The sequence below is a fragment of the Trachypithecus francoisi genome, unplaced genomic scaffold, assembly GCF_009764315.1.
Source record: "Trachypithecus francoisi isolate TF-2019V2 unplaced genomic scaffold, Tfra_2.0 Lachesis_group4, whole genome shotgun sequence".
Classification (NCBI taxonomy): domain Eukaryota; kingdom Metazoa; phylum Chordata; class Mammalia; order Primates; family Cercopithecidae; genus Trachypithecus; species Trachypithecus francoisi.
Window position 1 is genome coordinate 90,107,170 of NW_022681469.1, and position 16,427 is coordinate 90,123,596.

Genomic DNA, 16,427 nt, shown 5'->3' on the forward strand with positions numbered 1-16,427 from the left:
AAATATGATAATGGTCTCCTGTAGGAGCTCTGACTAATCATATATTTTTTGATGGCAGGTGCTTGCCATCAAAACAGCATCAAAGAGAGAAGAAAAGAATTATATCAGAGCCTGGTTCATCCCAGTGTCCTGGCCTCCTAGGGAGGTGTTAGAATGGGATGGTTTTTTACTTGCAGCTGCAAGATACGCCAGCATCTCTTGAATCAGAGCCTTTCATGAAGTAAGGGAGAATTACAATAGGACTGTAGCTCAGGCCAAGGGATTAATAGAAAGATTAAATTTTGTATGTTTTAATTCAATACAAAAATGCTACATAAACATCTACCTTTTAAAAAATATGAAATCTTTTCCATTAAGCCTACATACTTGATCAGCAAGCACACCTCACACTTACTGTTTTCAATAACAAATGTAATGCGGATGGCATTTGTGTCAGTGATAACTACAGACGGCAATAACTAATGAATAACTTCAGTGATACCCGGAGTCACCTGTGGAGATGGTGAAAATATTTAGAATTGACAATTCCTACTGCATTCGTAGAAAAAGAGGTACAGTGGAGTGGGGTCTCAGCATCTGGATTTTTAAACTGTTCTATTGTTGATTTGAATCAATTCATCATGAATTAGCAAGTTGCTAGTAAGTAGCATTAACTACTGATGATGATCAATTCTTTTCTTGAGAGACGAAGGCAGTAAACTATTATAGAGAAGGTCTGGGCTTTGGCTTCAAAGAGACCTGGGTTCATACTTTGGGTCTGTCACAGAATTATATGAAGTTTTTCCTTTGTTTCTTTATGTGATAAGGGGGGATAATACACTCTATATCATAGGGTGGTGGAGGTTAAATGTAAAAACATAACGACTAGTATAGTGCTTAGTACGTTATAGACTTTTGCTCCTCAAAGTCTTGCCCTGGGATCAGCAGTATTTGTATCACAGCAGAGAGATCCAAGAAATGTAGTATCTCAGGCCCATTCCAGACCTCCTCAGTCAGAATCTGCATTTCTGGGGGATTCATCTGTAACCTGTAGTGTGACAAGCACTGATACAAATAAATGCTAAGGGTTTGTTAGTGTAGTAGCATTTGCCATAATTGTTGATTGCTTTTACAGTTCTGAACTGATCATCTTTAAAAACACCATGATGGTTGAAACAAAAACACTTTGTGGTATTTATTTTCTGGTATTTTCTTTTTATTCATACTAACTAGAGTAGTTTCTGTTGCTAGTGAAGATTTGTTTGGGGTCCAGTAAAACTTTCAAAATCGCCTTTCAGATCTTAAGTATCTTTTAGTTATCTCCTTCTTTTTATGTTTATGCATTTAAACATAAACTATAAAGCCCAAGAAGCAGTTTAAAATTAGGCACAATGTATCTGCAAATAAAAACTCATCTAGCAACCAATAAAACGGAAACTTGCAGATTCCCAGCCAGATTTTAAAAATCAGATCAAATATTTGGAAACTATGCTATTTGTTGATGCCTATAAATTTAAAAATAAATCAAACAAATCTGCTATTCTTGCAAAGCCTCAATTTTATGAGTTCCCCATCATTATTGGAATGAGAAATCACCATTGTAAACTCTGCACTAAATTTGCTTTCTTTATTTGACTTTTAAAACTCACCAATATATTGCTTGTAATTAAGCTCTGACAAAAATATAAAAAAGGCTAAATTTAAGAGGCACTTCTGTTGTGTTCCTCAAAAAAATTTTTTGCCATCCAACTTTGGGAGGTAAAGATGTATTTGTCATCTACAGCTAGGCTTAAATATTATTGAAATTATTGAAGGCTTTTGAAAAGTTTCTTTGCAGTTATTTAAAATAACAGCATTTCCATTAATGGCAGGCAATCACAACATTCATCCAATATTTTGATTTTTTGTTTCTTGGAGCACAAACTGAGTGAGAAAAGTAATTTTCTCTTTCACATATAGAATCTATTTTAGTTACTGTAGCAGGTTTTTGTTGTTGTTGTTGACCAATTTTCAGTTCCAAATTTTAACCTTAACAATTCACAAGGGGCGGTGGGAACTAAAGATTTTTTTCTCACTCTCTAGTCCAACTTACTTCAGCACCTGCTACTCACCATAAGCAGCCTGACATTTTAACAGGCTCGTCAGCAAATCTGTGGAAGAAATGTCTTGAGGACATTCAACCATACTGAGGGGCCCAGTGACCATCAAGGATGCTTGCAGTAACAGCCTATTAACTTCCTTTTATCTGCTTATGAGATTAACTTGGGTTGATCATATACTTGACTGTACTGTATTTTTCTCCCCTCGCTGTACTCTGTGGTTGATTTCTCATTAAATCCAGTGGTGACACCTCCACAAGACTTCAAAATCTGTCTTTAACTTCCAGCTAATGGAGGAGCTTGCTGTGAATGGTACAAGCTCTTATTTTTCAGGACAGTAATAATGGCTGAGGGAATAACATCCTTTGCACTGGCTCTCCTGTCCAACCTTGAGAGATGTGTTGCTGCAGGATCAGTGGCTCTTCAGAGTATCCCTTGTTGTCAATCACGTTAACTAATCACTGGGAGAGGACTCTTGAATTTGGCAAACTTGGGATTTACTCTTAAAAAGTGCTGTTAGCTCATGGAACTTGAAGGACCTGTCATTCTTTCTGCTGACTCATTTTTTATTCCTTCATTGTTCTCTGGTATATAAGGAGGAAGGGATCTCTATTTTGGTATATATAATTTTGTCCTTTAGTGAATTTCTGAGTGAGCAGATAAGTCTGACATCTCCTCCCACTTTGTTTCTCTCCTTGGACACCCCCCCACCCCAATTGTCACAATGGTGTTATGGAAAGAGAGCTGGGCTACACCCTGGTTGCTTGGCTCCTGTTCTGCCTATGGTCAGCTGTGTGACCTCAAGCAGTCCCATAAACTTTTTAGGAGAACTTTCCAGTTGTCCATTTTCTAGCACATTTATCTAAGTCATGGTTGAGAGGAAGAAAGAAGAGAGATAATGAAGGAAATAACTAGTATTGAGAATAAAAATATTTGTCTTACGTTGAACATATGCAATTGCCATTTTTGTAGGCTAGATATTTTTATAGAACTTGACCAAATAGATTCCTCTATCCACACCTCAAGGCCTAAGGACTCGAACATATGTAAGGCAAGTTCTATAGATGTGTCAGAGATTTCCCTACTCAAGTCAGATCTGGCTTGAGTCCAAATAGTGGAGCAGATGGAAATTGTTCTTAGTATTTACAACTCCTTGTTTTTCTATCTCTTCCCTTACATATTATTCTCTCTCCTCCGTGGTTAACTCCAGACGTTCAAAACCTTCATGCTGTTTCCATCCTATCCATTCATCATTAGTTCTCTCATCTGCCTACTTGTCTCACCTGTGTTTTTAACACTTACCATATTCCATGTACTATACAAGAGAAAGAAAAAAGATGAGCTAGAGAATGGCCATAAACTCAGTAACAGGCCATTCTAAATGGGTGATATGCCTTTATGTTGCTGAAGATACTCCATTTTAACCACAGAATAATTTTATATGCTTTTTTAAAAGAATGTTTGTGTTGTGGAATTACAGGAATAAGAAAATTACAAGGGAAAGTGGTTGATTTAGGTTAGAAATGGTACATATTGGTGAGTTTTGGAAAGGCTGTCCCTTTCTATACTGTGCCTTTTCGAAGAAGGTTCAAATTCCTGTCTGATTTTATGTAGCACATGAATAATTGCCTTATTAACTTTTCTTCTCTTTCCTGAACTAAGCCAAGTTCCAATCAAATTGTATAGTGTGCCCCAGATGAGATGCGCCCTGGTGCACAATAGAACCATATAAATGTTGTTATCCACTTCTTTTAAATTGGAGAGCTGTAACTTTTTTGTAGCTTTGAATATTTCATTTAGAATTTATATAAAAAGTAGGGCAGAAATTGAAATATTTCTGCTTTCCATTATGTATTCGCCTCATTTTCAGAGAGATATTTAACATTTCAAACTAGTTAAATTTATTTTACTCTTCTTTGAGGTGAGAATGCCTTTGAGATTTCTAGTGAAATAAATGTAAAGCTCCCATGTCACTCAGCCTTCCCAGGTCCTTTCTCTCTTATTTGAACCATCTCCTGACAATAACATTTAGAACAATATCATCTACATGTAAAGCCAATATTAAAATAATCCCTTCTTCACTATCGATTTAGCAGCATTAAACACTGTTCATCTGTAAAGTTGGGGCACAACCAGAAAATTATTTTTTCTAGTCCCATACTTCAGGATTTGAATGTGAACATCACAATTTGAATTACTTGGCCTGTTTCTTTTTCATAAGCACAAACTTTGAGCATAAGAGAAAGATTTTTGGATGTTGAAAAAGGGATATTGATTGTACCTGTCATGGTTCTAAGCTATTACAGAGTAACTAATTTTTGTGGACTACTGTATCAGATATCACAGAATCCATTTTACCTCCAAGAGTATAGTTAGATATATCTTTGATTTGTCAGTGAGAATAACTTTCAAGGCTTACTTAATGGGAACATATCATTTTGATATACTGCAGCCCTTATCTTCTACTTAGCAAGAGATTATTATTTCCATATTGAAAGGATCTAACTCTAGACAGAGGCAGAATATTTTTTGTTTATTTCCACATCTACAGTATGTCAGTGAGGATCATGCTGATTGCTGATTGGCAGGGGCATCCAAGGTGGTTTTCTTGTTAGGCACACAGGAGGGGAAAGCAGACAGTCATGGGTAATAGTAAGCTGGCATTCGAGAACAGGTTGAAGGCAAAGTGTGGGGTCACTGTGGGAGAGAGAAAAATAACAGCTAGTTTCAAGATGAAGAAAGAAGCACGAATAATGTCCCCTTGGGAGAAAAATACCTCCAATAAGCATATGGGAAATGAGAAGGGATTCATGAGGGGAAAGGAGGATTCTAGGAAGGGCTGGGAAGTTGGCCTGAGGAAGAAAAGGGGCCTGGTTTAGAGAAGGGTGTCAGGATGGAGAAAGTATGAGAGGGAAAAGAACTCCATTACTAACGGGTGGATGCCATTTTAAATAGCGCCAGCCTCAAGGATGGTTGGCCCACTTCTGGAATGAATAGCGTCAAAAGTTTACATATTATTTATCCTTTCTTAAGGCCTCCTCATGTTAGAAAGTAGCAAACCTAGTCATCTAGATGCTCAGGCCAAAAATCTTAGAGTTATCTTTGAACCCATTCTGTCTCCAAGACTTCATATCCAGTCATCTCCAATTCTTTCTTAACTAGCTCCACTAGGGAAAATATATCTAGACCCATGACTATTTCTCACCACCTCCATTGCTGCCTCCCTGGTCCAAAGCACTATTCTGTCTGTCAGATTATTACAGTGGCCTCTGACTTATTGGCCCAGTTCTTGGCTTGGACCCTTGTTTCCTCATAGACTGTTCTCAACACTTCAGTGCAGAGTCACACCTCTCAAAGGGATACACACCTCACTCACAGTGAAAACTCCAGCCCTCACTATCTCTCATGAAGCCCAACATCAGGGCTTCTCACCTAGGAGCACGTTAGAATCCTCAGGGGAATTTTATAGACATGCTGATGTCTAGGCTTTAACAAATTTGAATCCCTGAAAGTGGGGCCTAGAGGCATTGTATCTTTTAAAAGCTCTCATGTCCTAAGTTTTGGGGATCAACAATGAATAAGACCTAGTTCCAAGTCTTGAGCTTTTGACACCTGGCAAAGAAGACCAGGGACACCCACCCTGGTAACTGTAATCGTCTTTGGTGAGTATCAAGAACAAATTGCTGGGGAATCTCAGGAAAAGCCAGGTGTCATAGTCTGTTTGGGCTGCTGTAACAGAAATACCATAGACCACTTGACTTTAACAACACACATTTATTTCTCACAGTTGTGGAGCCTGGGAAGTCAAAGATCAAGGTGCTGACAGATTCAGAGCCTAGGAAGGACCTGCTTCCTGGTTTATGGTTGTTTTGTTTTGTTTTGTTTCACTTTGTCCTCATGACTGAAGGGGTGAGGGAGTTCTATGAGATCTTTTTTTATAAGAGCACTAACCTTATTCATAAGGCTCAGCTCTCATTACCTAATCAGCTTCCAAAAGCCCCATGTCCAAATGCAATCACATTGGGGGTGAGGCTTCAACATATGAATGCTGGGGGCACATAGACATTCAGTCTATATCTCCAAAACTACACAAAGTGGAGAGGAGTCAAAGAAGTGGCATTTTTTTTTTTTCTGGACTTTGAAGGATGAGGAAGGCTTTCCCTGAGAGAGAAGAGAAAGTGCAGTCAAGATGACCTCATTTATTATGGCTACAAAATGCTAATAGGAACCATGCTGATGTGATTATAGATGAGGCTTTCAAATTAGGCAAACCCAGGTTCAATTTCTTAGGCAAATTACTTCACCTCTTAGTGTCTCAGTTTTCCTGTCTCTGACGTGGAGATAATCATAGTACCAGTCTCATAGGGATGTAAGAATTATCAACTGTCTTTGGCATATTGTAGGTACTTCATAATGTTAACTTTCTACAATAGCTAATTAGGTGTTTCTCTCAAAGAAAAGTAAAGGAAATACCTTTAAGTGGCTTATGGTTTTTGTTGGGTGCTGTGTACCCTTGCTACTCGCAGTGTGGTCTTCACACCAGCATGGGCAGCATTTGGCAGAATTGCAATGCCTCAGGGCCTATTGTGGAACAACTGAACAGAATCTGCATTGTAATAAGATTGATCCCCCAGATGATTTGTGTGCACATTAAATTTGAGAAACATTGTTGTAGTGCATAAAAAGATGAACAAGAAATAACTCTTGCCTTTGTGGAACTTAGAGGTCCCTTCAATAACTTTAGCATTTATGGAAATAATTATAATGCAGGGTATAATGTGATAAATGACGTGAAATATCCTCACTAAATGCTAAAATACAGCAGATTGTTTTAAGCTCCAGTTGAAAATAGTATAAAGTTCCTTTTCTATCTGATAAAGTATGAAAGTTCTTAAAGTTATAGTAAGCCCCCTTTTCCTTTCTGCCATCCTTCAGTTGCTGTAAACCATAGAGCTTATTGAATATCTAAGTGGAGAGCTATATTTGTTTACGCACATTAGGAACAATTGACCAACAAGTACGAGTTGAATCCATTGCCTGAAATAAAAGCAACAAGAAGTACCAGAAGTTAATAAAAAAAGACCCAACAATTTTGTCTATGAGATGAAGTAGACTATCCAGAGAAAGATCAAGGTTAAGACAAGCATGTGAATATAAATATTAGTTTCCTTAATTTTTGATGCTCTGTGCTTTAAAAAGAAAATCCTATTTTAAAAATAGAACAGCAATGAATAAGACAAAAAGAAGTCTTCAATTTCCCCAGTTGGCATTATGATCAAAATATCAGTTTAATAATTATTCTCCTTTTAATAGGACTGATTTCATCTTGTCAAGTTTACCATTACAAGTTACCAGAATAGCCAGAGTAAAGCAATTTAAGTTCCATATAGTCGCCACAATGTAATTTTTATTTTTCAAATTAACATTGCTGTTTTCTTTTTGTTTAAGAAATGAGGTCTTACTGTGTTGCCCAGGCTGGTATCAAACTCCTGTGATCAAGTGATCCTCCTACCTCAGCCTCCCAAGCAGGTGGGATTACAGACACACAAACTTTTTGAGTTTGGAGCTATTTAACTTCAATTCATGGTAAAAAATCACATGGTCTAGTGTAATCTAAGCAAAAAAAAGAAAAAAGAAAAAAGAAAAAATCTAAAATAAGTGTTGGTTTCTGTCACTGGCTGTAATTGATGGTACAGTCGTGTGATAGACCACATATAAGTACCTTTTCTGTGTTTAGATACATAAATACTTACACCTGTGTAACAGTTGCCTACAGTATTCAGAACAGTAACATGCTCTACAGATTTGTAGCCTAGGAACAATAGGCTATACCATATAGCCAAATTATACCATCTAGGTTTGTGTAAGTGCACTCTGTGATGTCCACATGAAGATATTGCCTGACAATTCATTTCTTAGAATGAATCTCTGTTGTTAAGCCGCACATCACTGTATTTAACCAAAGTGAACACATTCTGCTGGGTTTTGTTCTTGATACCTGCATGTATAATTATCACTTTTCAGGTGATAAATTAGACCAATGATATTCTGATACAGCAGAAGTGAAATTATTCATTTGTAGTTAATTATTCATTAAAAATTTAATAAATTCATTAAATGCAGTTAATTATTCATTAAACTACATTTAATATTTTCTGTTTTTAGTAAATATAAAGATCTGTTATTGTCTTATTTCAAGTTGCATTTTTGCTGGCAAAAGGTTTTGACCTTTACTTTTCAGAACTTAATTTAAAGTGAAAGTCTCTATATTCTTCAAATAAGGTATCCTTGAATAAAAGCATCTCACTTGAATAAAAGCATCTAAAAGAGTTTTTCTTTTTCTTTTTTTTTTTTTCTTTTTTTTTTTTTGAGGCGGAGTCTTGCTCTGTCGCCCAGGCTGGAGTGCAGTGGCCGGATCTCAGCTCACTGCAAGCTCCACCTCCCGGGTTCCCGCCATTCTCCTGCCTCAGCCTCCCAAGTAGCTGGGACTACAGGCGCCCGCCACCTCGCCCAGCTAGTTTTTTTTTTTGTATTTTTAGTAGAGACGGGGTTTCACTGTGTTCGCCAGGATGGTCTCGATCTCCTGACCTCGTGATCCGCCCGTCTCGGCCTCCCAAAGTGCTGGGATTACAGGCTTGAGCCACCGCGCCCGGCCTTCTAAAAGAGTTTTTCTTATAAATGACAGCATACTTAGGAATTTTTATAAATTATTTGGGACAAAAGAAACTTGAAAGAAGTAAATGGTGGATAACACATATTCAGTAATATTTATATTATATTCTTGGTTATTTTATGCTAACGCAGTAGATGCTTCACTTCTCTACAGGAATTACCAATTCTCAGTTCCTCTTCACCACTTACGTATTTTTGATTTTGTCCCAAATAGTCAAACATGCCACCATAATTTCTGTGCCTGGAATGAAGGATCTGATTAAGAAAAGGAACGTGTTAACAGTGTACATGCCCCATCTATAACCATGATGAATGTATACTTTGAATTTATCATCACTTTTAAATTGTTGAAATTTTTAAAAACTCTATTAGTAGGGCTAGTTAAGACTTGTGTGCTACATGAGCTATGTTGTTTTGGTGCATATCTATCTTTGTAAGCAATTTCTTTCTAGAAGCTATTTCTTTCTACCTTTTGTACAGGGTAGAAACCTGGCAGAAATCCGAGGTCTTTATAGTTAGAATTCAGAGGAGAACTGATAATAGGTAGTCTATTGATGGATTAAGTCATGCAGGTTATTGAGGTAAACATGTACCTTTCCCCTGAATACCTTATTTTCTGTCATTTCATCATTGTGATTTTGGATGCCTCATTACATCTGTAAAAGCAATTAAGTGTTGAGGGAATTCTTTTCTTATAGTTCTTGTCTGCTGATGACCCATTAAAGTTCATATAGATATATTATAAAATATTTATAAATGAATTCTTACATTTATTTTTATTTGAGCTGGTTTTACATTTGACTTAGTATTTATTGGACTATTTCATTTAGTTAGGAAACACTTCTTTTTCATTTTTAATTAGTGCATGGAGGGTTTGTAAGATTAAAAATAGCTGTGTTTAGGGAAATAAGCTTATTTCTTATGATAAGCAGTTACTTACTATAGATTATATTTAATCTGGTAACTAAAATATTATTATTTTTAGTTTACATGTCAGAACCTAGATATAATGGCCAGAAGAGTAATGCTATAATATAGTTAATTTTTAATAATCACATTTTCAGTAAATATTTGTTTGAACCATATGAAATTACTGATAATTGATCATTTCTGATCTACAGATATGACAACTGCATAGATTCAACCTACTACAAAAAACATGGAATATTACACTAATTAAAATGGTTACACAACAGAACATGGATTGTACGACACTTCATCTTGGGATGCAAATTTTTGTGCTAAAAAAATGAGAAAAACAAAAAGGAAAACACATATTTCTGAGGAACTTGTTGTTTTTATATCTGGCTTAAATGAGAAAAAGCTAATTAAAACTATTAATTACCAGAAAATTGAAGATAAAGTCGAAGAGCCTACACCAACCAAAGTTGAATAAATGGCAAAATATAATATAGATGAGTTACTCTGAAATAATTTTTTATTTCCTAATATCAAACTCACCAAACTTCCTGATTTTAATTAGTAAGAGAACACATTTTTGGTTATTTTAATAATCATTTGGTACTTATTTCCTTTTTTATTGTTATAGGATTAGATGAAATAATAACATCAGTTTGCTCCTTTGTAGAAGAGGAGGTTGGGTTAGAATTGTTCTAAGGTGGCTTTCAGCAATAGGCTGCCATACAAATTGGACAAATCTAGCATGATATAAAGGAATATTTAAGCAGTAATTATGACTGGCAGACATCAGAGTAGAAATGAAGTATGGCTTAGGAATCTTTTTGCTTTTAGCTGTTTTTGCAGTTCTTTAAAATAAAATGAAATTATAGAAACTTAACCCATGAGTATTTTTCTCTTTGAGCTTTAGTTTCTATTGAAATTGGAGAGAAAACCACACAGTAATCTAAGGGTGATCACAGGAGATGTCAGCTGCCTTCCACGGCTTTTTGCGACATGGCATTGCCTTTACTCGTTTATTAAAGATTGCCTGTGAGGTGTTGGGGCTGGACTCACAGTTTCCAGGGTATGGATCTTAGCCATGGAGATTCAGACACTTATTTGGTTAGGATATTGGGAGTAGAGCTCTCATGAAGGGACAGGCTTTCCTTAACCAAACTCACCAGATATTAGTGTACAACCAAAATGCAAATTTATTGATTTATGATAAGAATTATTTGCACTAAGTAATTTAGAATACACATGTAAACCTACTCTGTGCTAACTAACTGAAAGTCACTCTACAGGGAAAATCAAATTACAATTAGAAGATCATGTAATTTTTATCCTTCATTTTGTTAATATGCTGTTCACATTTACTGATTGCAGATGTTGAACCACCCTTTCATGTCTTGGATAAATCCCACTTGATCATGGTGAGGGATCTTTTTAATGTGCTATTGAATTCAGTCTGCTAGTATTTTGTGGAGGACTTTTTGCATCTGTGTTCATCAGTAATATTGGCTGGTAGTTTATTTGTTTATTATTCTTGTAGCGTCCATGTCTGGCTCTGATATCATGGTAAAGATAGTCTTGTAAAATTAGTTTGGAAGTATTTCCTCCTCTTCAATTTTTTAATATAGTTTGAGAAGGATTGGTATTAGGTCTTCTTTAAATGTTTGGTAGAATTAGTCAGTGAAGTCATTAGGTCCCGGGCTTTTCTTTGATAGGAAATATTTTATTACTGAATCAGTCTCCTTACTCATTTTTTTTTTTTTTTTTTTTTTTTTTTGAGACGGAGTCTCGCTCTGCCACCCAGGCTGGAGTGCAGTGGCCGGATCTCAGCTCACTGCAAGCTCCGCCTCCCGGGTTTACGCCATTCTCCTGCCTCAGCCTCCCGAGTAGCTGGGACTACAGGCGCCCGCCTCGTCGCCCGGCTAGTTTTTTGTATTTTTAAGTAGAGATGGGGTTTCACCGTGTTAGCCAGGATGGTCTCGATCTCCTGACCTCGTGATCCGCCCGTCTCGGCCTCCCAAAGTGCTGGGATTACAGGCTTGAGCCACCGCGCCCGGCCCTCCTTTGTTCTGTTTCTTCCTGATTCAGTCTTAGTAGGTTCCATGTTTCTAGTTCATTTGTTTCTTCTGGGTTATTCTATTTGTTGGTATATAATAGTTTGTAATAGTCTCTTCTGATCCTTTGTATTTTTGTGGTATCAGTTGTAACGTCTCCTTTTTCATTTCTGATTTTGTTTGGGTCTTCTTTTTTTCTTTGTTAGTGTAACTAAAGGCTTGTTCATTTTTATCAAAGGGTACAAAATTTTAGACTGGAGGAATAGTTTTAATCTATGTATTTTATATTTCAGAATTACTAAAGAATAGATTTTTAACATTCTCAGCACAAAATATGGTAAGTTGGTGAGGTGATAGGTATGTTAATTAACTCGACGCATCTTTCTACAATGTATAACATAAATCAAAATAACACATTGTACTCCATAAATGTGCAGTTTTTATTTGACAGTTAAAATAAATACATAAAAATTATACCTAGAAGGCCAGTTTGGTAAGTGTCAGCTTAAGAGTGAATGGAATAATTGTCAATTAGTAAAAAAAAGAAATGTTGTCTCTTCAAAAATAAAAATAAAACAGTGAATGGAATGAATTGTATAATTCAGTGTTTGATGATATTATTCTCTGATATTCTGTGGTCTCTGATTCACAAAAGTAATGCCCCTGTCAGGGGATCAGATTGCTCAAGAACATGGGCCAAAGTATAATTCCTGTTGATGGCACTTGGATCCAGATTATGTCTTTTGAAGCCTTCCGTTTCTTCCCCCCATTTCACATTACACTCTCCTTGCTGCCTTTTATGCATTTCATGTAGACTTACTAACCCAGCAATCTAGTTTAGTGCCTGGCCCCCAGGAGTGCTCAAGAAATGTTTAACTACTGTTTAGCTAGCCACAACCTTCTTACTATTTTTGCTTTGGGAATAGTATATATTTTACTTCTAAGGTGCCTTGGGTGTATTTTATTGCTACATTCTAAGGCTTATGTGTGTGCATGTGTGTGTGTGTGTGTGTGTTTCATGTGTGTGAGAATAATGGGAAGGTATGATACCCACCTCTCATACCTTGATGCTTTGGGAAAATAAAAATTTTCTGATTATATTATTTTGCAGATGTTCTGGTTATACTTATCAATCTTTTCTGCTTGGCAAATGAAGATTTAGATTGTGAAGATTCTTTTCAGAGACATAGGTTCAAAACTAAATGAAACCCAGGGCATCTGTAATTCGCACACTTTAGTGAAGTTCTGTGATAATAGTGAGTAGATGTGTGGTGTGGGGACACTTGGGGTGGTATTTCAGACACATAGATATTTGCCAGAAATCTGAACTTGTTGGTTCACATTTACTTTTCATTAAATGGATTATATTTTTCTCCTAAAACTGCTATTCCACTATTAAAATTAATGGACATACAAGATACCTTGTCTGTAAATAGAACAGATATTTTTAATATTTTGTCACAATCCCCCAAAGCATCAGTCTGTAATGTTGACGAATGGGTTAAAAAGATATTAACTTCAGAAACACCAAAAAGAATTAATCTCTTAGACTACTTCTGAAACCACCAACTTCTGTTTTTTATTTTATATTTCTATACCTCAGGGGGGAAAAAAAAACAACGAAAAACTATTTCCCCTCTACTCCCTCCCTGTTTTCTAAAAATAAGTCACTTTTGGTTTGTTACCCTATAACACATGCCAAAATTTATCCCAGAGTGAATTTTTGTAGCCAACTTAGAACCCCAAAATAGAAACTGCTGACAGTTCCTTAAATACAGTAACACTGGCAGGTGCCTTGGTAATAAATTCACAAGCTTAGAATCTACAAAACAATAAAGTTATGCAAATTGGAGCATGTAGGAAGAAGAATCTGAAACAAATGGCAGAGCAGTAAGTTTAGCATTGTGATATCCTGGTTTTACTAATATAAGGCGAATAACCCTGAGGAGAATCGGGGAAATTTTAGATTAAGGAGGATTACACAGACATACAGTCATGCATGAATACAGTTTGAGCTGACCAATTAACAACTGATTTCTCTGTTATCACAACCATAAACAGAGATGGGAAACTGATCCTAGGTATTGCGTATGATAGGTATAACTATCAAGAGGTAAATGGAAAATAACAAGAGACCTCAGTTGAAGTGATCACATGTGCAGAGCCTCTTAGCCTTTGTTTTCATTGTTCCTGCAGCATCATTCCCATCAGTCATATTCAGATTAGTTGTTTAATTTTAGCCAAACAATCAGGCATGTAATACATATATGAATTTCATTTATTTTAAATATCTTTGCCTAATTGTCTTTTACTTTTGTTATTAATCTCTGATGTGGCATAATGAAAAGTTGTGCTTTTTAATGAAAAGAAAATATGTGCTCAGTTAACATATTTTCAGGAAATACATATTTTCAGTTAAAATTAAAATAGCTCTAATAATATCAGACAAAAATGGAGCTGAGGAATATAGCACTACCTTTTATTAGTTGTGTAGTAAAATGTAACTTTTTTACATTTAAAAAATGTAGTATGGCTTGCAGAATGTGACAGAAATGTTTAACTTTTCTTATTTTTGTTTTCATCAATCTCAAATTACTCCCAAAGAAGTTCAAAATGTATCCCAGAACTTAAAGTATAATAAAACAAATTTTTAGAAAAGAAGTACAAAATGTCGGGGCCGGGCGCGGTGGCTCAAGCCTGTAATCCCAGCACTTTGGGAGGCCGAGACGGGCGGATCACGAGGTCAGGAGATCGAGACCATCCTGGCTAACACGGTGAAACCCCGTCTCTATTAAAAATACAAAAACTAGCCGGGCGAGGTGGCGGCGCCTGTAATCCCAGCTACTCTGGAGGCTGAGGCAGGAGAATGGCGTGAACCCGGGGGGCGGAGCTTGCAGTGAGCTGAGATCCGGCCACTGCACTCCAGCCTGGGCGACAGAGCGAGACTCCGTCTCAAAAAAAAAAAAAAAAAAAAAAAAAAAAAAAAAAAAAAAGAAGTACAAAATGTCTATTGTGTACATACACAAGAAAAATATACTAGAATAATGATTATCTTAAGTATACTACCTACCTTATTCGAGGTGATGAAGTAGTGGACTATTACAAGTTTGTTGGAGAGAGGGACTATAACTATCCTTTTAAATGCTATATTCTATATCATAGCATTTTTGTCTGGCACCTAGTAGATCCTCAATGGAGATTGCTTGAAATAATAAATGATATCACCTCCAAACTCAGGTTCACAAAATTTGCGTTCAGTGGCACAGTGGTGATCACATGTGCAGAGCCTCTTAGGAAAAGGAGGCCTAGAGAAGTATTGAGTTAGATGCTCAGGTCCCAGAGCCAGGACTGGAACACACATACTGGACTTCTGTCAAGCTCAATATACTTTTCATGGCGTTTGCCAGTCATTCAGATGTTTAAATTCGTTTAAAACAGTGCCATCTGTTTTCTTTGGAGTTTGAATAAAAATTCTTTCCAGCAGAGTGAGTCATCCACACAGATACTTAATAATTTCTCTGATTATTTTTTCATTTAGAGATTTTCAAACTAACACCCAAAATATTCTGGTAGAAATAAGGTAAGGTTGACAAGTAAATATTATAAAGTGGTCTGTTTAGCCAGAATTCCCCCAGGTGGCTTCTTCATTCTACCTCAAAGACCAGTTTTTAGTTTTTCCAAGTATCTGTGAATTGTGGCTGTGCGTGTATGTGTGTGTGTGTGTGTGTGTCTGTGTGAGAGAGAGATTTTTACTTAAAAAAAAATTCTCGGCCGGGCGCGGTGGCTCAAGCCTGTAATCCCAGCACTTTGGGAGGCCGAGACGGGCGGATCACGAGGTCAGGAGATCGAGACCATCCTGGCTAACACGGTGAAACCCCGTCTCTACTAAAAAAATACAAAAAATTAGCCGGGCGAGATGGCGGGCGCCTGTAGTCCCAGCTACTCGGGAGGCTGAGGCGAGAGAATGGCGTAAACCCGGGAGGCGGAGCTTGCAGTGAGCTGAGATCCGGCCACTGCACTCCAGCCTGGGCGACAGAGCGAGACTCCGTCTCAACAAAAAAAAAAAAAAAAAAAATTCTCCTCATCACTTAAGCTTGACTGTCGCATATAGCTTTTCTAACCAAATAAACTAAAAATACTTAAAATTAGTTGAGTATATTCCATAATTGGTCCAATAAAAAAGGGGATACATTGGAAGGGAGCTATGGCACGGGGATCAAAAAAAAAAAGTTTTGCACCTCACTCCTCTGTATTAGATGTGGAATGGCAGGCAAGCAGTTGAGCTGCTGTGGATTTCAGTTAATGCATTTCTAAAATACTTTCCGGAAATTCAAGATGGTGATTGTTTAAATAGTTGAAAAATACTACATCTCAATTTGGCTCAATTTGGTGTTGAAGATAAAGGATGTTATCTTTTTTCATGTTCAGTAGACTGTGAGCTAATAGTTTTGTTAGGGGCTGAGAAATCAACATACACGTCATGACACTGGAGAAGTAGAAACCTGGCTTAATTTCAGAAGTACAGGAATCTTTGACAGTAATATTCTACTGTGAGGAAATAAATTTACACAAAGATCCCTTCTCAGAGTATTTACTCAAGTCTGAAAAGCCTTAATTTATTTTATGCCAAAATTTATGTTTATGTCATGCCAAATATAGTTGCTGATATTGTTAGGTATTAATTTATGTGCCAAAAGATACTCTGTATACT

The 16,427-nt window shown here is 36.7% G+C and overlaps 1 long non-coding RNA gene across 1 annotated transcript in view; it reads right to left on the reverse strand.

The window, feature by feature from the left end:
* LOC117073607 overlaps positions 1-14,907 on the reverse strand; it is a 51,169-nt gene extending 36,262 nt beyond the window's left edge. Inside the window, exon 1 of the long non-coding RNA XR_004433293.1 lies at positions 14,787-14,907. This is a non-coding gene — a long non-coding RNA (uncharacterized LOC117073607). The remainder of the gene's footprint in view (positions 1-14,786) is intronic.
* Between the last annotated feature and the right edge of the window lie 1,520 nt (positions 14,908-16,427).